Source organism: Lygodium microphyllum, chromosome 15 (assembly GCF_053477565.2).
Source record: "Lygodium microphyllum isolate KBCC chromosome 15, Lygodium_microphyllum_v1.1.10, whole genome shotgun sequence".
Classification (NCBI taxonomy): domain Eukaryota; kingdom Viridiplantae; phylum Streptophyta; class Polypodiopsida; order Schizaeales; family Lygodiaceae; genus Lygodium; species Lygodium microphyllum.
In genome coordinates this window covers 73,303,271-73,328,509 of record NC_141149.1, presented here as the reverse complement: position 1 = coordinate 73,328,509, position 25,239 = coordinate 73,303,271, and the positions used below count along the sequence as shown (strand labels likewise).

General features: G+C 41.8%; 1 pseudogene; it reads left to right on the top strand.

The window, feature by feature from the left end:
• The first annotated feature begins 1,415 nt into the window (after window positions 1-1,415).
• Window positions 1,416-1,974, top strand: LOC148024672 (rac-like GTP-binding protein 5 pseudogene; annotated as a pseudogene).
• The last annotated feature ends 23,265 nt before the right edge of the window (window positions 1,975-25,239 follow it).

Here is a 25,239-nt window from a genome sequence, read left to right as displayed (position 1 = left end):
AAATGGGACTATTCTTTATGGGCAGAGAGGTCAAGCTTTGCATCCCTCTCGTTTCCCATTCTCCTTCAACCAAGTGTAGCATAAATCTGCTTCGACCCTGACATTTCTGCGTAGAGTAGTTCGCCTGGGGTTCGAGGCTAGCTACTCTCTAGATATTTGACCAATAGGGAAACTCTGATTCAGGTCGGTCCTAAGTGGGAACGGCCAGAATACTTCCGCTATGTGGCAAACACGGAAAGACCTAGATCGAAAACCCCATAATATTCCATGGGAGTGCCTGGCGGAGCTTTCTAGACCCTCTTTCCGATGCGCTGCTAAGACGTGTCTTACATGCAAATAGGTGGACATGTTACAATAATCGTCAAAAAATTACAGAGTACACGCCTTTTTAGACGCGCAGTTACACGCGTCTATCGACGCAGAATATGAATATATCTACTTTTTTATAAATATGATTATATATTTACGGAGCGCGTCAATACGCGCGTCTATATGCGCATGTAGTTTTCATTATAAGCGCGCTTGTAGATGCAAAATTTTAGAGGCGCTAGTAGGCACAGTAATAAACGCGCCCGACATTTTTAAACACAATTCAAATATTGCATCTACAAGCGCGTCTATGGAGCCTTTTTTTTGTAGTGGTATGAGTAACCGCATGTAAAAACAAGACTTAGGACTAGGACTTAGGAGCATATCCACATTGTGCCTCTTCTATGGACATCTCTATATATAGTCAGAACAATCTTTATAGTTAACTGGGTGAGATAGAAGCATTGCATGAAAGATTGATTTCTCTTGCGCAGCTTAATGAATTCAATTGCAGGCTTTATTACATCAAGAGGTAGGGAAGAAGAGAATGAAAGCACTTCATGACCTTCAGGCTAAGAAATATAAACTTGTGAAAGGCCATTTAGTGATGTAATATGATGCTCATTGTGAGCTATTTCTTGGTAAACTAGAACCCAAATGGGATAGCCCATATAAAATTGTACATGTAGGCGAGAATGGCTCTACAAACCTTTTAGCAAATTTGCAAGAATTAGAGTTTAAAAATAAAGTTAACTTTAATAAGTTGAAGCCTTGCTACGTTGTCATATTGCTGCGCATTCGAGATGTGAAATCCACCCAAAAGTTGTGTGTGTGATTTGATACTTTGTACATACTTAGTCGTTATATTTTCTCTTTTATTTTACGTTAGTAATATAGTGAAGAGGGGTTTGAAGCAAGAGGAACCATTGATTTCTTACAGCTTGAAGCAAGCAGGGCTCTCTCCTTGTGTATGCTAACCAGTACCCATCATACCAGGTTCTCTCACTTCGAGAGCTGGGCATGCACAACAGCAACAGAGACATGTAAATGACAACACCAGCTTCTCCCTTCCATCATCAAAGCTTTCACATTTCTGTCCACCCATCATGATGAACAATCCCAGATTCATCAAGTGTGTGACTGTGGGAGATGGGGCAGTAGGCAAGACCTGCCTTCTTGTTTGACAATTTCAGTGCCAATGTTATTGTCGATGGATTTACCATCAACCTTGGACTCTGGGATACAGCAGGCCAAGAAGATTATAACAGATTGCAGCCTCTGAGCTATAGAGGAGCAGATGTATTTCTTCTAGCTTTTTCTCTGACTAGAAAGGCAAGCTATGAGAACATTATTTTAAAAAAATGGATTCCTGAATTGACATATTAAGCACCTGGAGTTCCTGTTATTCTTGTTGGAACCAAACTTGATCTAAGAGATGACAAACAATTCTTTATGGACCATCCTGGTGGTGTCCCTATTAGCACTGCTCTTGGAGAGGAACTTTAGAAGCATATAGAAGCTGCTATCTATATTGAATGTAGTTCAAAAACACAACAGAATGTGAAGGCTGTTTTTGATGCTATAATCAAGGTTGTAGCCTACAACCTCCAAGGCAAAGGAAGAGGAAAAAGAAAATCGTATCAGAAAAATTGTGGGGTTATGTAATAGATATGCTCATACGGGCATTTGGAAACATCAGAGTTTCTCTAAACATATGTCGTGGCAGTCAAGTCATACTACATTTTGGTATAATGCTTCTCCCAGGCTGAAATAGTCTTCTACTGTATGATGCTGACACTCGATTGGTGACCTTAAGTTATGTGTACACCATTCGCACGGTTCACTATGGAAGTAGTCTGAAGAGTTGTGAGCAGCATTGCTTTTCAGATAACCGATGGCTCTAAACTTCTAACTGAAGATTAGGCGAATGCAAAAGGAAAGTGAGCGCAAGCTGTCGAATCTGCAGCTATGGATCTTGACCAGATTCAAAATGGGGAGTACATCATCTCTGCAGGGTATGATTGCAATCTGCAAACCATAAAAACTGAAAGGGATGCTGTAGATGATAAAATGTGGAAAGTACATCAGACAGCCGAAAATGAGCCGGATCTTGCCGTTGATAAAGTAATGTTTGAGAAGACCACTCAGTGGGGCATGTTTTCAGAATTACGAAAAGAAAAGCAGGAACCTGTCAAACAAGAGCTAAAAGGGGAGGACGCAAGCAATGGTGGGGGGGAAGAGATTTCAGAGGAGAAAAAGCAAAGGAGACGGATATATGTCGACCTTTTTATGTGAGATGCTGATCAGAATCACGAAGGGGGGGAATGCAATCAACAATTGAAGAAGAAAGTCATCATTCGAATGGGCCGCTGGATCGATTTCAAGGATGATTACAAGACCATGGATCTTCACGGAGAGCGTCTGTTGGTGGGAGGCTAGGTGCTGTCCATGGGCATTGACAACTACAACAAAGAGTGCCACAGCATCGTTATGCGTTACAGCAAAGAGTGGGAGAAAGTCATCGACTAGTTGCAACTTTGGAACAGATTGACAAAGAGGAAGCTGTGAGTTAACTCAGAGAAAAGACAAACAATACCAAGGAACAATTTCTGCTACTGCAGGGATCTTGGATGTTACGAATGGACCTTGCCTATTGCCAGAGAATAAGCTAGTTGGAGGATCTTTGTTTGAACTAGAGCGTGACAGACTTCTAAAAGTGCAGGAAGAAACTAGAAGACAGAATTTCTTAATGCAATCTAGGGAGGGGCTCTTGGAAGGCACGCCCATGGCTGTTGCTGGCCCTGCTGATGCTTTTCTATCCTTTGTATGCATCAGTCCAGGCCATCGAAAGTGAGTCGAAAGAAGATGGTCAACAGTGGCTCACATATTGGATCCTGTACTCTTTCTTGACCTTTGCCGAGATTGTGGCAGCCCCTATTTTTGCTTGGATAGCCTTTCCTTACACAAATATCACTTATCTACCTGGATATGCTGAATGTATACAGGATGTACAGTGAATTCATATCAAGTAACATAGTGACAGAGAGTTTAGACCAGACCATGACTGGTTCTAAACACTTATGATATTGACAACTGCACTTTTCAATAAGCCAGCCTTCAGAAGCCTTGTATACAAAGGTCTAATTCTTGCTGAGAATGGGAAGATGTCCTTTTACAACTTGTAAGCTCAACTTTCCTGAGTGTGGCCATGAATTGCAAAATCCTTGGCAAATTGTTTGTGAATACATCTCTGCTGCTGTGATTTTCAGATTCAGAAACCTTGTACTTCTCAACTGTGCACGACTTTGAATAGAAAAGATCTAACACAAGATGATCCATTGATCCATCGTTTATCACCAATATCTCTCTTGAATCCTAAACTTTTCTTCTGCACTAAAAGCCCCGGTGGTAGACCTTCAACTCTTAACGCAACGACAAGACGAGATGACGCGTATAAGAAAAGTGCTATTTTGGTCGAACAAAGAATGTGAATGAGAATAAAACATCGCTAAAAATAGCAAGATATTTGCTTGTCGTAATCAACATCATTAACAAAGACGAGCGATTAACGAACTGTAATTGGGGATTAATAAACTGTAATTAGAATTACAGTTTTAAATAAAGAATCGCATATTCGAGCAGAATTGTTGTCTTGAATCCTGAATTGTCATAACTTTTGATCCAAAACTCCGATTAACAAGCGGTTTTGACAGGATTCGAGAGCACGACGAGAGCTATGCATACAGACATGGTTTTGTTTTTAAAGACAAGATTAACTAATACTTCTAATTTGAACAAGTTCATGTATCAAATCATTACTTATGCAAAGAATTCAATCAAGTATAAACAATGAAACAACTTATCTTCCTTATTGTTGCTATGCATCCATAGCTCTGATACCATGTTGAGAGAGAGAGAGAGAGAGAGTATGAGAGAGATACACAAGACATGCTCCCAAAGAATGATTCTTATTGATGTAGAGTTAGTATATATAGGTGAGACCCAAGTCAAGTGAGAGATTATATATATAGTTGTAACAACCAGACCTATCCCAACACCTCTATCCAGTAAATATAAAGTTGAATGAGCTATGATAGATATTACTAACAAGAACAAAAGTCTACTTACATGTGCACTCTCTAAATCTCGGAAAGTCATTACACCATAGATATTACCAACTATAAGGATGCTCATACCGACTGTTTTATGACTAGCCAATAACGACGTTTTTTGCGATGATGGAAAAAATTTTCTTTATGAATATTTTCAATGCTTTAAACATCAATATAAGGCTTATATCTTGTAGTGTCGTATTCTCCTCAAAATAGTATGTAATCGTTGATACATGCATGGATGTTGTTGTAGTCCATGCCAAGCTTTCGTAAAACATGTCACGCATCATCACGAGACTTAGGCATGGTATTTGCAAGTGGTAATATATGATACTTCAGTAACCTTTAAAAAAATCATAAAACACCTTGAAAAAGCACTAATGTTTTTTATGATAGTGTCGAAAAGAAATCAATGAAGCATACATACAAGGTACCTGAATAACTCAGTCACACTCGCATCGCTCCACCAGTATTTTGCTTGCACACTTAGATGTGCAAGCAGTGTCTTCAGGTGAGATACTCAGCACCCATCATATAATGGTATGGCTACTTCCTCTCTAAGCGGATTAGATGTCTCGACATCCATGGGTATCAATGCATCGATCATTGCCTCCATCTCGGACTCCAAGATTGTAGAAAAGTCTAGAAGGATGCATGTCTCCTCTAGTATTGATGGTATAGATTGGGTAGTACCTTCCAAGTGGTGGATTGGCTTAGGCACTCCATTCATCGCACGCCCATGAACTCTTCTAACTGGCCACAAAGGATGCACTCCTCCTTGGGATAAGACGTCACCTCCCTGGATAGAAAATTTACCAACCACACCCAATGTTTTTGTATATGATATTCAATTAGCTTGCGAATACAATGCATGATTGATATACATTTTTCTTACCGTTTGCTCAACATATGAGATTGTCTGATCAATGATCTCTGATTGAAACTCATCGAAGCGTCATATGTGCTCTATAGACAATCGACGTTTTCGTCTAATTTCCAAATTACATTAAGACCAAGGACATGGGACACACTAATTAAGATACGCATCATGATCTTGAATATCACGATCTTTATCGTTTTCCATTTGGTCTATGTTATGACAAACAATTTGTTCTTGTTATCATTCTTTTTTTCTTTCTTAAATTATTCGAGAATGGATTTCTTCTCTTGTAACTCAACAAAATTAACGTATGCAAAGTCTCCACCCACCCAAAAATTAACGTATGTCAGAGTGTTTTCTATCTCGTGGTATTGTACTGGACCTCGCTACCACCACCACCACCACCACCACCACCACTACTACTACTACTACTACTACAAAGAGGAAAAGAAGATGTTAAAGAACAAGATCTTACCCTCTCTTTTTTTTTAATCCATTCATTCTATTCTCTCCTTCCATCTCTCTCTATCTTTCTCTTTCTTTATTTTGTTGTATGTTTATTTCCTCTCTCTCGTTTCTTCTTTCTTTTTCTCTTCCTCTCCCTCTCTCATTTCCTTTAACAAAACATCTCTCTCTCTCTCTCTCTCTCTCTCTCTCTCTCTCTCTCTCTCTCTCTCTCTCTCTCTCTCTCTCTCTACTACCACTACCACTACAATAAGCAAGAAAAAAAGAAAAAACGACAATAACAACAACAACTACTACTACTACTACTACAACAAACAAACAAGAAAAGAAGAAAAAACTACTACTACTATAACAAATAAGAAAACTAAACAACAATAAATAAGAAAAGAAAAAAAACTACTACTACCACTACAACAAACAAGAAAACTATTACTACTACTACTACTACTACTACAACCACGACTACGACTACCACAATAACAAACCACTACCACTACCACTACAATAAACAAGAAAATAAGAAAAAACAATAACAACTACTACTACTGCTACTACAACAAACAAGAAAACTAAACAACAATAAACAAGAAAAGAAAAAAAAAATACTACTACTACAACGAACAAGAAAACTACTAATACAACCACAACTACGATGATTACGACCATGACTACGACTACCACAACAACATCAAACAAGAAAAGAAGAAATTAAACAACGACTACCACAACAACAACAAATAAGAAAAGAAGAAATTAAACAACAACTACTACTAGTATCACTACCACTACCACTACTACTACTACGACTACCACAACAACAACAAACAAGAAAATAAGAAATTAAACAACAACAACTACCACTACCACAACAACAACAAACAAGAAAATAGGAAAAGAAGAAATAAAACAATAACAACATGAACTACTACTACTACCACTACTACTACTACAAACAAGAAAATAAGAAATCAAAGAACTAATACTACTATCACTACTACTACTACTACCACTACAAACAAGAAAAGAAGAAATTAAAGAACATGATCTTACCTTCTCTTTGTTTTTTATTCATTCATTCTCCTCTCTCCCTCCCTCTCTCTCTCTTTCTCTCTTTCTCTATTATGTTTAATATTAATTTCTCCCTCTCTCTCTCATTTCTTCTTTTCTTTTCTCTTCCTCTTCCTCTCTCTCTCTCCTTTCCTCTCTTTGTCTCTCACCACAACAGAAACGAGTCATAGATGCGCATGTTAGACGCGCAAAGTTGGGCGCATCTATCATTGCGTATATATGCGTGTGTAAAAGAGCGTATAAATAGATGCGAATTTTGCATCTATATATCCACGCAGATAAATGCGAATATAGATGCGATTTCAAACGCGTAATTATTAAACCACCTGAAATTGGACTTAATATAATAAAAAAACTAGAGTTAATAATTATTTTTGCATTGCTCTCTAATGAATGCCAGTTCCTCCAGTTGACAAGCCTGATATAATTAATTAGCAGCAAGAGACACAAACCTTATTACACAATTAATAGCAAGCATTGCATGTATCTCGTAATTTGTCTACTTGAAGAAGATAAAAAATACTTCCTTTTTATTATGAAAAAATTAATTTAGCTTTAAACTTGACTATTGATTCTTGAGTATGCACATGTGCGTATGATATTTTTCATAGAATTAAGAATACACATTGAATCATTAAGCGAATTAAGTATGTTAGAGTGAATGATCCATCTCATCTTCAATGAGATCAGCCCTTGCTAAACTATCTACTTCTAGGTCTACGTTACCAAGAGGTAACAAAACAAATAAGTCTATCCCACTATCAGATGTATTGCTACATTGCTCAATAACTTCATCATCATCAACCACATTATTATCCTCTTCTGCGTTTCCTTGAACATCCTCGCGAGGTTCATCTTGTACTATGGTGTCATCATGTACATCATCATTAATTGTTGGATTGTCATCTGCTATCTCTATGTCAGTAATATTACCATATATTGGTTTTGAACGATTAGATATAGAAATGACATACCACCATTGGTTATTGTCTACCATTGGATGATACACAACCTATATTTGAAAAACAAAAGCAAGAAACTTAAATACTTATTATATTGTGTATATGTATCACATGCATACATATTAAAAAATTAGCTTTTGCATATATACATGCTCGCATTGTTGAGGTAATACTAATGTGTCATTCTTGTTTTGGTGAAATTTTGTAGAGTCAATGATTACAAAACCACTTGGATGATGTCTGATTGTGCAATGCTCACCATTTGTTACCACTTCTTTAAACCACTTCACATCCAGTACATATATAAAGAATCGTCTGAAGTCAAGCTTCAGAATATCTTGGATCAAGCCACAATAAGCTTCCATTGTACCATTGGCATCCTCGAAGTGAGCAAGGACACCACAATCTCTCTTTTCATCTATACGATGAGTTCAAAGATGTTTACCCTCACACTAAATAGCATTGAATAATCTGCACTAGTAGTAAAAGATTAAGATCAAAAATATAACTAGAAATAAATTAATTGATAGTATGTCTCACCTTTGATAAGCAACCTCGTGCGTATTCCCACTCTTCTTGAGATATATTAATTCCCTCCTCTTTTTCCATTCTCTCCATTTCCTCATGTAACCAATCTATATCAATATGACGTGGGAGCGCATTTAGATGATCTGGAAATGAGACATTACGTCCATATCTTGTGTGAAATGCTTGTTTTTCGCTTTTTCTTCTTGCCCTTGCTTCATTATATAGTGTCACCCATTTGCTCATTACATCACTATTGTGCACGCAATGTACTATTCCCGCTCGAAAATATTACTAAACCTGACTCCCCGCACGCCAAGTAAAACTTGTGCAAGGTTATCTCCCGCATTGTAATTACCAACAGTTTAATCCGTACCGCGCACGCACAAAGATGAGGCCTCCACATTTTGAAATCAAGCCCGGGGGTTCAAAATTGCATAACCTTGGGGAAACACCCTTTTGGGAAGGGGGCAAAATGGATAATTAGGCAAAATAAAGAAATTTTTTTTAATTCCCCGAGCCGATGCATGGCTGGAGGGAAGGGAATGGGAGAAGGAGGTGATGTGGTGAAGTGATGTTCGAGGGGTGGGAGCCATGCATGGCCACGTGGTGGCTACCATCTTCCCTCCCCCTTAAGCTATAAAAACCCCCCTTAGCTTTGGATTGGAGGAGGGGAGGAGCCTGAGATACTGCCGTGAGGGAAACTTTGCGCGCTGTGTACGAGAGGAGTAGAAGGAGGAGAATGCCGCCGTGAAGCCGCCGGGCTGGAGTCGCCGCCGCCAGGAAGAAACCACCCTCATACGCCTACTACCGCCGCCATAAATCTTTACCCCTCCGCAATCATTGGGGCCCTTCCACCTCATTCTGTTCAAGTTCAGAAGCTTCTCTAAGAAGCTTCTAAAGGGATAATGCTTAGGCCTTGTTCCTACACACCCTACCCGGTCTTTAAATGGGGCTCGTAAAAGCCCCAAATCCCACAAGCGTGCTCGTAAAAGCCCCAAATCCCACAAGTCTTCTCGTAAAGCTCCATTCCCACAAGCCTTCACATAAGCCCAAAGTCCACAAGCCCCAGCTTTTTTAAAGATCCAAAATTTAGTGAAGGAATCTCCTGCGTAAGAGGAAGAAGGAAAATCTTGAGGCTATTCGGAGAACACATGGAAGCAAGGGTAATCCGCGGAGTTCAAGTCATCAACGATGGCTCCCAAGAAGTCGCAAGGTGCACCTACGGGAGGTTCCTCCCAGAGCTTACACGTGGACATCTCCTCGAGCCCACAAGCCCAAGCTTTACGATTTTTATTCCATGCAAAAGTAATGTATTAAGCACGATAACTTTCATGGAATAGGAAGCACCTATGCATGTTCAAATTCACCTAGCCTAGTTAAAATGTAATTGGAAAAATTTGCCTATTTGAACGATTACTAGAATTAATTCATGACATGCAATTGGGTTATTGGTATTTTCAATTTGATGAACGCAAATTGTCTATCCATCTTACGACCTTAGTAGCATGTTGCCTTGTCGTGGATTTCAAAGTGACGAGCCTTAAACACCTATTGCCTATCATTATAAGGTTGAAATTATTAAGTGCATTTTGACTAGACATGGAAAGAATAGGCGTATGTCGCACTTTTGGCAATATCTTCATTGTAATGATTCATGAGGAAAAGTTGTTAACAACCATAGGATGTTATCCGAAAAGGAATTGCAGAGCACAAAAATGAATCTATGGATTTGCATGTGGCATGTGCTTGTAAAATGGAATAAGTTAACACTAGCTTTAGTTTTGCATGAACTTCATTAACTATGTTGTAGCTAGGAGAAGGTTGCTTGTTGCATATTCGCCATGCGAAAAAATCTTTCATCAAGAGTTGCATTTAGGAAAGGGTTGCATGTTGCACATTCTCGTGCGTAGAATTCATTGATCAAGAGTTGCATTTAGGAAAGGTTGCACGGCTTATCAAAGCATGAAATTCTAAAGCTTAGAAAAAGGGTTGTAGGCATGATTCTTTGATGTAAATCCTAGTAGGTCCTAGGAAATTTATTCTTCAGATTATCATGCGTTTTTACTTTACCAAGGAAAGATAGGGTTATTGCGAACCTAGCGATACATAGATGTTTACATGTATTGTGACATTAATAGCGATGCCCCACAAGGAAAAAAAACAAGCCGAAACCGAGTGCGGGTTCATTTTGCACATTTTCATCGATCATTTTGAGAGGGAGAGCGAGAGAGAGAGAGAGAGAGAGAGAGAGAGCGACCGTCGTGAGAGAGGGAGAGGAAGAAGACTTGCGGCCGCCGTCGTTCACGAAGGAGAGGAGGAGCCTTCATCGTGAAGAGGAGCTGCCAAACCCTCGCCATATCTCATCGCTGAGTCCATTCTCTCCTTCTTTTGCTTGTTTAGGGTTTAATTATCTTTCTCTTTTGCTTGTTTAGGAGAGGAAATGAGAGAGAAAGAGAGGGAGAGGGAGAGGGAGGGAGAGAAAGAGAAAGAGAGAGGGAGAGGGAGGGGGAGGAAATGAGAGAGGGAGAGAAAGAGAAAGAGAGGGAGAGGGAGAGGGAGAGGGAGAGGGAGAGAGAAAGGGAGGAAATGAGAGAGGGAGAGGGAGGGAGAGTGCATTCTCTCTCTCCCTCTCCCTTTTTCTTTTATAATTTGTGTATATATATTGAGAGAGGGAGAAGAAATGAGAGAGAAAGAGAGGGAGAGGGAGGGGGAGGGGGAGGGGGAGGGAGAGGGAGGAAATGGAAGAGAGAGGGGGAGGGGGATAAAATGAGAGAACAAGAGAGAGGGAGAGAGAGGGAGAGAGAGGGAGAGAAAGAGAAAGAGAAAGAGAAAGAGAAAGAGAAAGAGAAAGAGAGGGAGAGGGAGGGGGAGGAAATGAGAGAGGGAGAGAAAGAGAGGGAGAGGGAGAGGGAGAGGGAGAGGGAGAGGGAGAGGGAGAGGGAGAGGGATGGGGAGGAAATGAGAGAGGGAGAGGGAGGGAGAGTGCATTCTCTCTCTCCCTCTCCCTTTTGCTTTTATAATTTGTGTATATATATTGAGAGAGGGAGAGGAAATGAGAGAGAAAGAGAGGGAGAGGGAGGAAATGGGGGAGGGAGGGAGAGGGGGAGGATGGGAGAGTGAGAGGGAAGAAATGGAAGAGGGAGGGGGATAAAATGAGAGAACAGAGAGAGGGAGAGTGTATTCTCTCTCTTATTTATTTAATTTTTGTATAATTTGTATATAATGTGAGAGGGAGAAGAAATGAGGGAGAGGGAGGAAATGGAAGAGGGAGGGGGAGGAAATGAGAGAGAAAGAGAGGAAGAGAGAAAGGGAATGAGAGAGGGAGAGAGGGAATGAGAGAGGGAGAGTGTATTCTCTCTCTTTTTTATTTATTTTTTATATAATTTGTATGTCATGAGAGAGGGAGAAGAAATGAGGGACAGGGAGAGGGAGGGGGAGAGGAAATGAGAGAGGAAGGGGGAGGAAGAGAGAGAAAATGAGAGAGGGAGAGGGAGAGGGAGAGGGAGAGGGAATGAGAGAGGGAGAGGAGAGGGGAGAGAGACGAAAACATAATAGGGAAATGAGAGAGGGAGAGGGAGGGAGAAGAAATGAGAGAAGGAGAGGAAGATAGCAAAAGGAAATGAGAGAGGGAGAGGAGAGAGAAAGAAAAGAGAGAATGAGAGGAGAGAGAAAAAGAGATAAGATGTTAAACATAATAGGTAAATAGAGCAAGAGAGGGTATGGGTGAGGGTGAGGCCAAGGGAGGGAGAGGAAGAGAGAAAAAATGAGAGAGGGAGAGGAGAGAGAAAAAGAGAAAAAAATATTAAAAGTAATAGAGAAAGAGAAAAAGAGAGGGTCAGGGTGAAGAAGGGACAGGAAATGAGAGAGGGAGAGAAAGAGAGAAAGGTAAATGAGAGAGGGAGAGGAGAAAGAAGAAAAAATGAGAGAGAAAGAGAGAGATGAGAGAGAAAAAGAGAGAAAAATCATTAAACCTAATAGGGAAAGAGAGATAGAAAGAGAGGGTCAGGGCGAGAGAGAGAGAGAGGAAATGAGAGAGGAAGAGGAAGAGAGAAAATGAAATGAGAGAGGGAGAGGAAGAGAGAAAATGAAATGAGAGAGGGAGAGGAGAGTGAAAAAAATGAGAGAGAGAGAGAGAGGAGAGAGAAAAAGAGAAAAACCATTAAAACTAATAGGGAAAAAGAGAAAGAGAGGGTGAGGGCGAGGGAGAGAGAGGAAATGAGAGAGGGAGAGGAGAGAGAAAAGGGAAATGAGAGAGGGAGAGGAGAGAGAAAAATGAATGAGAGAGAGAGAGGAGAGAGAAAAAGGAATGAGAAAGGGCAAGGAGGGAGAGGAATGAGAGAGAGAGAGAGAGAGGAGAGAGAAAAAGGAATGAGAAAGGGCAAGGAGGGAGAGGAATGAGAGAGAGAGAGAGAGGAGAGAGAAAAAGAGAGAGGGAGGGAGAGGAATGAGAGGGAGAGGGAGAGGGAGAGGAGAGAGGAGAGAGGAGAGAGGAGAGAGGAGAGAGAAAAGGAAATGAGAGAGGGAGAGGAGAGAGAAAAAGGAATGAGAGAGAGGAGAGAGAAAATGGAATGAGAGAGGGCAAGGGAGGGAGAGGAATGAGAGAGAGAGAGGAGAGAGAGAGGAGAGAGAAAAAGAGAGAGGGAGGGAGAGGAATGAGAGGGAGAGTAGAGAGAGAAAAGGAAATGAGAGAGAGAGGAGAGAGAAAAAGAAAAATATCATTATACCTAATAGGGAAAGAGAGAAAGAGAGGGCGAGGGCGAGGGAGGGAGAGAAAATGAGAGGGGGAGAGGAGAGACAAAAAGAGAGAGGGAGGGAGAGGAATGAGAGGGAGAGGAGAGAGAAAAGGAAATGAGAGAGAGAGAGAGGAGAGATAAAAAGAGAAATATCATTAAACCTAATAGAGAAAGAGAGGGTGAGGGCGAGGGGGGAAGAGGAAATGAGAGAGGGAGATGAGAGAGAAAAAGAAAAAGAGAGAGGGAGAGGAGAGAGAAAAATGAATGAGAGAGAGGAGAGAGAAAAGGAAATGAGAGAGAGAGGAGAGAGAGGAGAGATAAAAAGAGAAATATCATTAAACCTAATAGGGAAAGAGAGAAAGAGAGGGTGGGGGTGAGGGAGGGAGAGGAAATGAGAGAGGGAGATGAGAGAGAAAAAGGAAATGAGAGAGGAAGAGGAGAGAGAAAAATGAATGAGAGAGAGGAGAGAGTAAAGAAAATAAGAGAGAGAGAGAGAGAGAGGAGAGATAAAAAGAGAAATATCATTAAACCTAATAGGGAAAGAGAGAAAGAGAGGGTGAGGGCGAGGGAGGGAGAGGAAATGAGAGAGGGAGAGGAGAGAGAAAAAGGAAATGAGAGAGGGAGAGGAGAGAGAAAAATGAATAAGAGAGAGAGGGGAGAGAGAAAAGGAAATGAGAGAGAGAGAGAGAGAGGAGAGATAAAAAGAGAAATATCATTAAACCTAATAGGGAAAGAGAGAAAGAGAAGGTGAGGGCGAGGGAGGGAGAGGAAATGAGAGAGGGAGAGGAAGAGAGAAAACGAAATATTATGTGCTAGGTACTGAGTACTAGGTACTAAATACTAGTGTTCTATGATACTATATGCTAGGTCATAGAAAAAGAGAGAGGTGAAAGGAGAGGATAACAATCTAAGAAAAGAAAAGAATGATAACAAAAACAAATTGTTTGTTGTAACGTAGACAAAATGGAAAAGGAAGGTCCTGTTGTTCAAGATCGCGAGGCGTATCTTAATTAGTGTGTCCCATATCCTTGCTCTTAATGCAAGCTGGCAATTAGACGAAAATGTCGATTGTCTATAGAACACGTACGACGATTTGGCGAGTTTCAATCTGAGATCATTGATCAGGCGATTACGGATTTTCAGCAAACGGTAATTTGAAGTTAATATCAATCATGCATTATACTCGCAAGCAAATTGAATACCATATATAATAAGATTGGATCTCGCTAGCAAATTTTCTATCCAGGGAGATGATGTCTCGTCCCAAGGGGGAGTGCACCCTTTGAGGCCAATTAGAAGAGTACGTGGGCATGCGATGGATGGAGTGTAGGAGCCAATCCACCACTCGCAAGGTCAATCTATACTGTCAATGCCAAAGGAGACAGGCAACCTTCCAGACCTACCTACAATCTTGGAGCCTGAGATGGAGGCAATGATCGATGCTTTGATTCCCATGGATGTCGAGACTTCTGATCCGCTTACAGAGGAAGCATCCATACCATTATATGATGGGTGCCGAGTATCTCGACTGAAGACACTGCTTGCACTCTTAAGTGTGTAAGCAAAATACGGGTGGAGCGGTATGAGTGTGTCCGAGTTGTTCAGGTACCTTGTACATAAGCTTCATTGAAAAAAAAAATTTGCACTAGTATTACAAACATTTGTCCTTTTTCAAGGTGTTTTATGATTTTTTTCAGGTTATTGAAATATCATATATTACCACCTGCAAATACCATGCCTGAGTCTCATGATGATGCACGACATGTTTTACAGAAGCTTGGCATGGACTACAATAACATCCATGCATGTATCAACGATTGCATACTGTTTCGAGGAGAATACGAGACTATGGAGACATGTCTAAAGTGTGGTGCTCACAGGTATCGACAGGACTTGCAAGGGCAAACCATCCCTCAAAAAGTTCTCAGACACTTTCCGCTCATCCCCCGCATAAACCACATGTTTTCTACGTCCAGCATGGCAAGCTTGACAACGTGGCATGCACAGAATAGGTCCACGGATGGAATTCAATGAATATCAGTGGATTCATGCGCATGGAGCCACATTGACTCAACCTTCCCAGGCTTTGTCCGAGAGCCAAGGAATCTTCGGCTCGGTCTTGCAATGGATGGCATGAACCCATTCAGCCTGCGCTCAACTTCTTACAATGTGTGGCCTATAGTCCTTGTCAACTACAATATCCCTCCTTTTCTTTCTACGAAGAAAGGACATCTCATCCTTAGCTTGCTTGTCCCAGGCCGCTACAAAGTAAAAAATATGGACGTGTATCTTCATCCATTAGTCGATGACCTTAAGATTTTGTGGGAGGAAGGGATCACCGTGCAAGATATGAGCAGGCCCGATGGTCGACCGTCAGCCAATATTCGAGCCATTCTCATCTGAACGATGCATGACTTTTCGGGATTGGGAGAGTGCTCAGGTGAGCAGGCCTTCATTCTCACTGGTAATATCTATATTTTATCTCGTTCAACCAAGTATTCACTAGGTTGTGGTGTTGGAACAGGTCTGTTTACCTCAGGTTATCATGCATGTCCATTGTGCGGGCCACAGTTAGACTCCCGAAGGTCACGAACCATGAAGAAGATGGTATATCAAGGACACGTTGCTTTCTTGCCGGAGGATCATGAACTCAGGGAAGGTTTCCTTGGACGACCTCCAACACATGAACACCGCAAGCCGGTATGAGCTAAAAATGGTCCACGCAAAATCACATCCAAATGGAATGCGGTTGTTCTCAGTTTTCTAAGAGTTGCCATATTGGACCCACTTACAGGTCAACCACTTATTGGATCCCATGCATATTTTCAAGAATGTGGGCAGCTTGTTATGGGACCACATCACAAGAAAGAGAGACACTATAGAGGCACGAATGGATTTGAAGGAGGTAGGTAAGATGGAGGCGCTTTGCAGTCGAGTGCTCATGGTCACGTGCAGCTTCCTCGCACTCCTTGGGTTTTGTCCACTAAAGAAGAGTGCATTGTGAAGCAAGTAATCAAGTCTATCCGCACTCCGACGGGTATGATGCGTTCTCTCAAGTCTGCATTTTCTAAAGACGACCAATTATCAGGGCTAAAACCCCATGACTGGCATAAGATATGTCAGGTGGGCATTTTGCTATTTGGAATGTAGCCATTATTCATAATGCTTTCTCATTTGTGGCAGTTTGTACTACCGATCGTGATCATAGGATGTATTACTCCTGAAATACGCGGGGCCATTTACAGGATATTGACTTTAGTGCAATGGATCTCACAGAAGGAGATTAAGACGTCCTCTATTGAATCTGCGAGGCGAGGAGTAGTGGAGACGGTCTGTCTCTTTGAGAAATACTTGTCCACCAGCATGCTCACGATACAAATCCGCCTTCTTGTGCATCTTGTGGATGAAGTGGAGATTGTTGGACCTGTCCATATGCAATGGATGTTCTTCTTGGAGTGCTCCATGAAAACCCTGAAAGGCTTTGTGCGACAACAAGCTCGGCCAGAAGGTAGCATGGCCAAAGCTTGGTCGGTGTCTTAGGTGCTAGTGCATATTTCACAATGGCTACCAACGATGGAACCAGACAATGAAATGCTATGGTCGCTGAAGGACGATGATAGACTGACTAGAGATGTGGTGGTTGGAAATGGGATAGAAAAACGAATGGATGCCTCAATGGAAGAGAAGGTGAATTGCTTTTGTATGTTGCACCATACCTCTACGGAGACGTTGTCGTAGAGTTCGTCCAAGAGCTGCAGAACACGGGGTTCAAATTGTAGCAAGGGAAGAGCTAACAAGAAGAACTCAAATTTTTAATGCCAAAGTTCACTATATTGCTTGTCAAGTAATTTACAAGAGGTCCATGTTCAGAAAAATCTGCAGTATTTCATAATCTGCTTCACATTCAGATGTTCGAGGACAGCTCTGCCATTGGCTCAAAGGCTTGATGAGTTTTGCTGAACAAAAAGAAAGGGCCATCTTTCTAGGTTTGGGACATATAACTTCACCATCTCAAGCATTAGCCTGAAACCCTGATCTATTCATCTCTGATCTATTGTCTTTCGTAGTGAAAGCAGCAATGTGTCACACAAAATTCAGGTTTCTCACACAAGTATCCAACTTAACAGTATTGTGTCACCCAACAAAGGAATCTATAGAAGATTTGGAAAAGTTCAGCAGCAGCAACCGCTCTACCAGTCTATTCTTAAAAAGTGCCTCATTTGGATAAATTACAACTATTAATCGAGGCTTAACGTCCACCAAGGAGTACCGATGGATCTGTAGAGAGCCTGATTGCCTTTCTTGAATGACAAATCTCACACCTCTTCTCTAAGGACTATTTTACTCACACGGTTTTTAGAATCTGAGAGATACAATGTGTCACACTGACCGATCTGCAGAGTTTCCTGCGTCGAGGCCAGCTGTGGGGAAGATCTGTATTCTGCAGAATGGCTAATGCTTGGATTGCGGGGCAATCTTGGGAATGGAGATCTGCAGGATCACGGGGAAGAAGCGATGGATCAATCGTTGGCGACGATGACGGTGCAGATGATGGTTTGTGCGATAATCTTCTTCTTCTGCTTCAGTCTCATCTAGTCGATCAGCTGACATTATCTTCTTTCCATCGATCCAGAGGTCATAATAAGATCCAGCTTGAGGAGTTAAAACAAAACAGCAATCTTCGTCGTCACTTGTCGACTTCTTCAGTACTCGCAGATGTTTTCATCGTTGTTTCAGTTGAATTTAGGAAGAGACTTGGAATAGTCAATCAGATACTTGAGGAAGTGTTACTTCATCCTTCCTTCATCGCCATCATTCATCTTGTTTGCTGCCTCACGCATCATGTCTGGGACGACCACTAGAGCCCTGTTCTGGTCGCCAATTAGTCAAGGTCGGGCATTAAGATGTCATCAGGAAGCTGTGAATCCCAGTACCGATGACTTTCCTCATCTGCAGTGGATGATATCAAGCATTGACTCCTCATCCTCATATCTCACTCTAGAAAGCATGTCAGCGATTATCTTTTCCTGCTGTGTCGAAATTCTAGATTCAATGATTTGATATAGGCAATCCACCGAAGCATCGCTATATCTGGAGTCGAACAGCTAGTAATCATACCAAGCAAAGGCAAACAATATGTTTCCACAACAATTGAAGCACCAATAAAATACCCTTTATCACACTTCAGTGCAGTGACTACTCCCCACAACTCTCTTTTAATCTGCAGATATCTCCTCTGCCGCTCATTAAGAACTTTAGCTCCAAAACAGATTGCATATCTGTTTCCATCAGCATCATCCTGTCCCACTGCCCAACCTATGCCAATAAGGCTGGTATCAACTGTCAACATGATTGGCTGTCCACACTGATAATCCGCCTTGCGAAGAGTAGGAGCTGACTGCAACAGCTTCTTGAGTTTACGCATGGCTTTCGAATGCTTCTCATCCCAATGAAATTTCTTCCCTTTTCGAAGCAGCTGATAGAGAACATCTGCTATGTGAGCAAAATGAGGAATCCAAATCATGTAAAATACACAAGCTCCCACAAATCTCCGCACCTCTGAAGTAGTCGAGCAATACTCTGCAATCTTGCTTATGGCATCCACCTTTGCAGGTGAAGGCTTCCTTCCATAATAACCAACCATATGCCCAACTATGATGACTTCATTAACACCAAAGATAGATTTCAGCCCTGAAAGAGTCAAATTCACCTCCTCTAATCGTGTCAATATTTGCTCACAAGCAACCAAGTGTTCAGCCACAAATTGTCTACATCCTCGCAAATCAAGACTCTCATTCTTTTCTTCTTCTGCACAACCCTTAATAGGCACATCATCTAGGAAAGGCATGGTATACTGCGGAATATAGTCTCGTAGAACTCTATGCATAGCATTCATCATATGAGCAACTGAATTGGTGGCACCTTGAAGCAAGGTACACATCCTCACAAGACCAATAGGTGTCCGCATGATCCCTACTTTCCAAGGCAAGCTGAAACTGATCATAACCAGAATACAAGTCACCTAGGGAATAGATGGCTCGTCGTGCAAAAGCCTCAGCAAACTCATCCACAACTGGACCTCTTCCCACATTCCTGATTGTCACTCTATTCATGGGCTGCATATCCTGAATAAATCTCAAGGTACCATTCTTCTTTGGTACAGTAAACCACCTATTAGAATAGGGCGCAGAAGAGGGTTCCAAAATTCCCATCTTTATCTTCTCATTCAACAACTCTATCAGCTTTGGCAAGTGTGCTCTAGGCACATGTATAGGACCATAGGCGCAACCAATTTGGGACTAATGCAGTCAATTTCATGAGAAAAGAAAGCAAATGCCTTACCATGACATCCAAGCATCTCTCTAAAACTTTCTTTTTCCACTGGAAGCAAGAAATCATCATTTTCAATCTTCAATTCTGCAAGAGTTTCAGCTGTAAATTTATGTCCAATATTTGCAGGATCTCTCAACATAGGCTGCTTCATAGCTTTTTCTATCTGCTCATCACTATCAGGAGGAAGCGGCCCTGCAACCGGCTTAACCTTCTTATCAACTGTTTTATACTTCGTGTCAACCTTGGCATCAGTCAGGCACTCTTTTCTTTGCTGCAATTTTTGCAATTTTTCAGCAACTCTCAACTCTGTTGGCTGAAAGATCTCAGCCCTTTGCTCTATGGACTGCATGGGTGCAGCCTGGAACTCTGTATGCTGAAATTTTTCAGCATTAAACTCTGTTGGTTGAATGGTTTCAGCCCTCTACTCTCTATGGAATGCATGGGTCCAGCCTGAAACTCTGTATGCTAAAATTTTTCAGCATTAAACTCTGTTGGCTGAATGGTTTCAACCCTCCGCAACTCTGAAAGCTGATCAAGATCAGCGATAACTTCGGTTTGCTGAGTTTTCTCAGCCTCTGACTCTATTTTCAGCATAAAATCAAAAATTTCCTGATACATATCCAAGGTTCGCACAGGTATGATCCTTGAACCCATACATACATCAGTTTTCAGCATATTTCCCATCTTAGACAATGTATCTGCATAAGACATTCCTTCATACAGCCCATTCACATGCTCTCCTGCTTGCAAAATATCTACAGTCTTCAACTCTTTCTCCTTACGACCAATGTACTGCCTGGCAGCTCTAGACAAATCTGAAATTTTTTAATAACTCACTGAACTGTCTGAAGAAAAACCAACAAAATTAGTGGAGAAAGACTAGCTCCCAGGAGGCGAGATCTCCTCTTTTCTCCGCACTGTACCACTGGCGTCTCGCAAGACAGCGGTACCTAATGAAAATCCAACTCCTTCACAGGTAGTGGTGCCTCACGCAAGGAGTCCCTGTTTCTCGGATGATTTACTCCAACAGTCAGAAACTGAACAGCTCGCATACCATCCTTACTGTGTATCCGTGCATAGGCTGAGCCGTCATCCATCACTTTCATCTCCATTCTTGCTTCTGTAATGAAAGGCTATCCAAGAATAATCGGATAAGAGCAAGAATCCTGAACAAAGCAATGATAATCCTCTTCAACATTACCAATAGAAATTCTGATGCTCGGACAAGCAGCATACATATCACCAGAAGTATTATTGGCTGCTCTCATGCGCCAGCCATATTCTGCATCCATAGGCCACTTGCCACTCTCATAAACACCTCAAGCAATAAGATTAATCTCGGAACCATGATCGACTAAAGCTACCAAAGGAATCTGTTTCTCTCCAATCCTTACCACCGTCTCAGTGGTTGCTCTAGCCCAATGACTGCGTGAAAAATGGCTGCGAGGAATGAGGATAGGGGTATCATCATCTTCATACTGCCTCAAGTGGAAAACTCACAGAAAAATCTGACATGTACTCTTTTGGAGGATTGCTGCTGAATACAGTTTTGAAGTTTCTAAACTGAAACTTGTTGATGCAAAGCTACATTTTTCAGATAACTATGTTCTTGTAAGAGAATGTATCAGTGTGAAGTTTGATTGGGTGTACTCTGGTTCATGCATTAGAGGAAAAATTGAAGCAATTAATGACTAAATTGAAGTATGGCTAATGGCTCAGTTGTACTAGTTGTACTTTGATACCACAGTTTTGCAGTGAATGCAGTTTTTGTATGTTATACCAGTTGCTCATAGAACTTCAATGTATTGGCACTGTATGGATTTCTGAGAATTGATCACAGGGATTGCTGCCCTGCTGAACTCATCAAGCCTATGTGCCAATGGCAAAACTGTTCTTGAACACCTAAATGCAAAGCTGATTATGAGATACTACAGATTTTTCTAAATATGGACCTCATGTAATTTACTTGACAAGCAATATAGTGATCTTTGGCATCAAATATTGAGTTATTGAGATCATCTTGTTAGACTCTTTCCTTGCTGTACCTTGAACCCCGTGTTCTGCAGCTCTTGCACGAACTCTACGACAACGTGGCTCGCCAAGTACCAGATCGCTAGGCAAGATCGAGAGGAAGCGCGAACTGAATTCCAACGTAGTACGCGCCATCGACCGATTCGATATCCTGAAGATATGGAGGAGATGCCACGGTTTATGTCAACGTGATGGTTGCATGGAGCTTTGACCGCAGTGTCTCGCGAAGGGACAGATCTCTCAATGGAGGAGTGGGAATTCTCGAGGGGATGTAGTCCAAAGGTTATGAGGGGTTTAGAATCTATCGTATCTAAAATTTATATGCAACATCTAATTTGAGTGTTTCAATGTACAGTACAAAATATATAGTGCAGCGTGGTCGTGCGGACGGCATTTTCGCGTGGAGTGTATTGACAAAATGCGCTCCACAATGGACTGTGGTATCATGGCAAGGTTCGAGCAAGAGAGCCGGCGATGAGCAACAGATCCAAACACAGTTGTGGATGAGATGGAGTATTTTGGAAACTTGCAAAGTATTGTTACGGTGGATTACCGTAGCTTCTCCATGATACTATTCGATGTGCAGTGGTTCAAAGTGGTACTTAGAGGAGCTGGAGCAATAGTTCGACAAGGTCCATCTGGATTTCTCGAAATAGATTCCGAAAAAAAATGGACGGATTTGCGCGACACCTTTGTGTTGCCGGCCCATTGTGAACAGGTGCATGGACTCATTTGCTTGCTAATTGTATCACGACATGGTTTATGTCACAATGGTTTAAACTCTCTTGTACATGTTTGTGAACATGTAATCTTCTATCCAAACCCCCGACAATCTCGATGGTGGTATGTTATACCTTCAACTCTCCGAAGTGTGAGATTATATGATCAAAGCAATGTTCTGAGCATAGATGAAGATAATATGCAAATAGAGGGGTCGATATTTCAAGGGGTGGAGGCCGTCAAAAGCTTGGAGCCAGCATCGGCTAACAATGACGGAAATGCAGGAGTCCAAGAATTCTTTGAGAACGAGACGGACTCATTCTTTTGTGGTGACATGTCTATCGACCTTCCAGTGTATGCGGAGTTGTGTCAGGAGATTAACATGGGACCATAGGATACTTCATACTTGGAGCATCCACTTACTCAATTCGTTGACCAATCGCTTATAAGGGTACATAAGACATGCATTTTAAGTGAGATTTTTTTTAAATGATTTATATTACTGTGCTTTGTATGATTTAAATTGATTATTTTAACATCATTTTTTATTTGTACATGTGACATTTTCATTATAAGTCGAGGGATGAGTAATGAGGAATTACAGAACATCTTCGCACGCATGTTTCCAGACTAGATCGCCAGATTCACAGAGATGGCATACCAGGAGCTGTCTGGGTCTTCATCAGGGCGCTCTACCAGATCTGCTTCAGTGCGATCGGATGCTTCGGCTTCGAGTAGACGAGCTCAATACTCACGACTTGGGCCAGAGGGAGGGAGTGTATCGGGATCAGGGGGATGCTGCAGAGATATAGAGGCAGTGAGCCCGCGATCGACACGGGATACAGGTGCGACTTCTCGCTCTCATGGCCCTTCTAGGGAGCGTGCCTCAGGCTCAGGTGGATGTTGTGCAGACACAGACGCAGTGTCTCCGTCTCGTCTTTCAGCTGAAGCTGCATCACCTCCAGGATTTGTCACACTTGTGGGAACGTCTACTCTAGTTACTTCGACTTTTGTGTAGCCGTCAGCAGGTGGCACCCATGTGGGTGCCACTCCGAGAGATATTACCCCCGTCTGTACACCGGATGCACAAGGGTCTCCTGGATATGCCCAGGAGCGTGGACGCAGATGGGAGAGGACCCATCTTAGGCAGACTCCAAGGGATTATGGATATCTAGTCGATAGTAGGTTAGGAGCCATCATCATGAATGATGAGGGGAGGAGGGTGATGGCTCGCATGAGAGAGTTGTGCCAACAAGTTTTTCGGCACAACGTCTTGGATCATTGGAAGAACATACGAGAGGGAAGCAAGGACTACATAGTAGCATCCTTGCACGAGGAGTTTCCGGTGCCAACCGCAGTAGATAGATTCTCTACGGGCTGGATGATGGATTGCATGCGTGCATGCATGTCACATAGACGATCCGACGCACGCAAGGCAATCAAGAGTGGGGCTATAGAGCCCGAGTGGTTAGATGCAAACGACTGGCACCGACTGAGGGAGGAGGCTACAGATTCTCCAGGACATTGGAGTCAGCAGCGCGAGGCGGCGAGGGCATGACTCGAGGCCAGAGTGGTCCATCATCATGGGAGTGGCGGCCATAGGACATATTTGGAGGACTTTGTAAGTTTTTCTTTTGTTTTTCTTGTTTTTTTAAAAAAAATATTCTTTGTACTGATAACCATGTTTCTAACAGTTAGCATTTTGTTTTCTTTGCAGTACTCCATTACAAATTGCGATCCGACTAGCCTTAAGACTCGATATGCAAAGAAGCACGGTCTCACTACATTGATCGACCGATTGTATAGACGCAGCGGCCCTGTAAGTCACTCATCTTTCTTGTCCATAGTTACCATGGGATATTTGAATGCATTATTGTATGGTGGACTGATGTATTATTTCTTTTTCTGCAAAATCCGTTCGATGCTCCTTTGCGGCGGGACGAGCTTTCGGGGGACAAGGATTTGTAGCTCGCCCTTGGATCCTAGGAGCTCACACACCTTTATTTTTGAGTCGCCTGATCTATGTAGACATTTTCTATGTATTAGTGATATCCTATCATGATTGTACCAATCGCTTTTTATGTGATCATGTATTTATTTCATGTATCAGTTTTATGATTTCAGTATACATTGTTTTTGTTTGCAAGCGCATTGTACACAATAGTGTAGAAACTATTTGTATGGCTCTCATAAAGCACACAGTGCTATATGTGGCAGGGCAGCTTGCTGCCCTACCATCCAAAAAAAAAAATTCCCTGTTACCGTCGCTATTAGCGTCACAAATTTTACCGCTCGCATCATTATTGGCATCGTTATAGGCGTCACAAACCGTCACTATCAATGTCGGTATTGGTGTCGCTATCAACGTAGCATTTGCGGCACTGATAGCGACGCCAATATCGACGCTGATAGCGATGGTAATACCAACTATTCTATGGTGTCGCCAATAACGATGCTTTTTGCGATGACAGGGGAAAATTTTGTTATTTGCATTTTCGTCACTTTAAACGTCGGTGTAAGGCCTATATCTTGTAGTGAATTAGGATTGGGCTGGATAAGAAGACACCCTAAACCCTGCTTCTTGTCTAAACATAATTCCTTGACCAAGAAATGTCGTTTAATGGGTAAAATGATCCCATGGAATAGATGCGACACGTGCAACAAGTTGCAACGTCGCATGGCCTTGTGGTTTGATCACAAGAGATTTTTGCCATTGCTTCGAATGAGGTTGGCAGGTTCTTGCGCAAGTTTAACTTTTAAGAGGATGAGTAGTCATCCTGTTACATCACCCTTCTTGGGAAAAATTGTCAAGTTAAGGGAAGTTAAGTATTTTCTTGAAAGCAAAGGAACAATCAAGTTAGAGCGATATGGTCGCCAGGACGTACTGTTAATTTATGAAACCTAAGGTGTTGGTTAAGTTGGGTTGACAGGGTATGACCCTAACCCAAGGATAAAAGGGTAAAGAAACAAAACCTTGGGGGATCTTGCCAAGTCACAATTGATCCCGGATCGAATGCTGGATGCATTTGGAGAGGATTCACTCCTTAGCAGTTGTCCAAATAAATGACCACTAGTTTGATTGTGCTTGTAACAGTTTA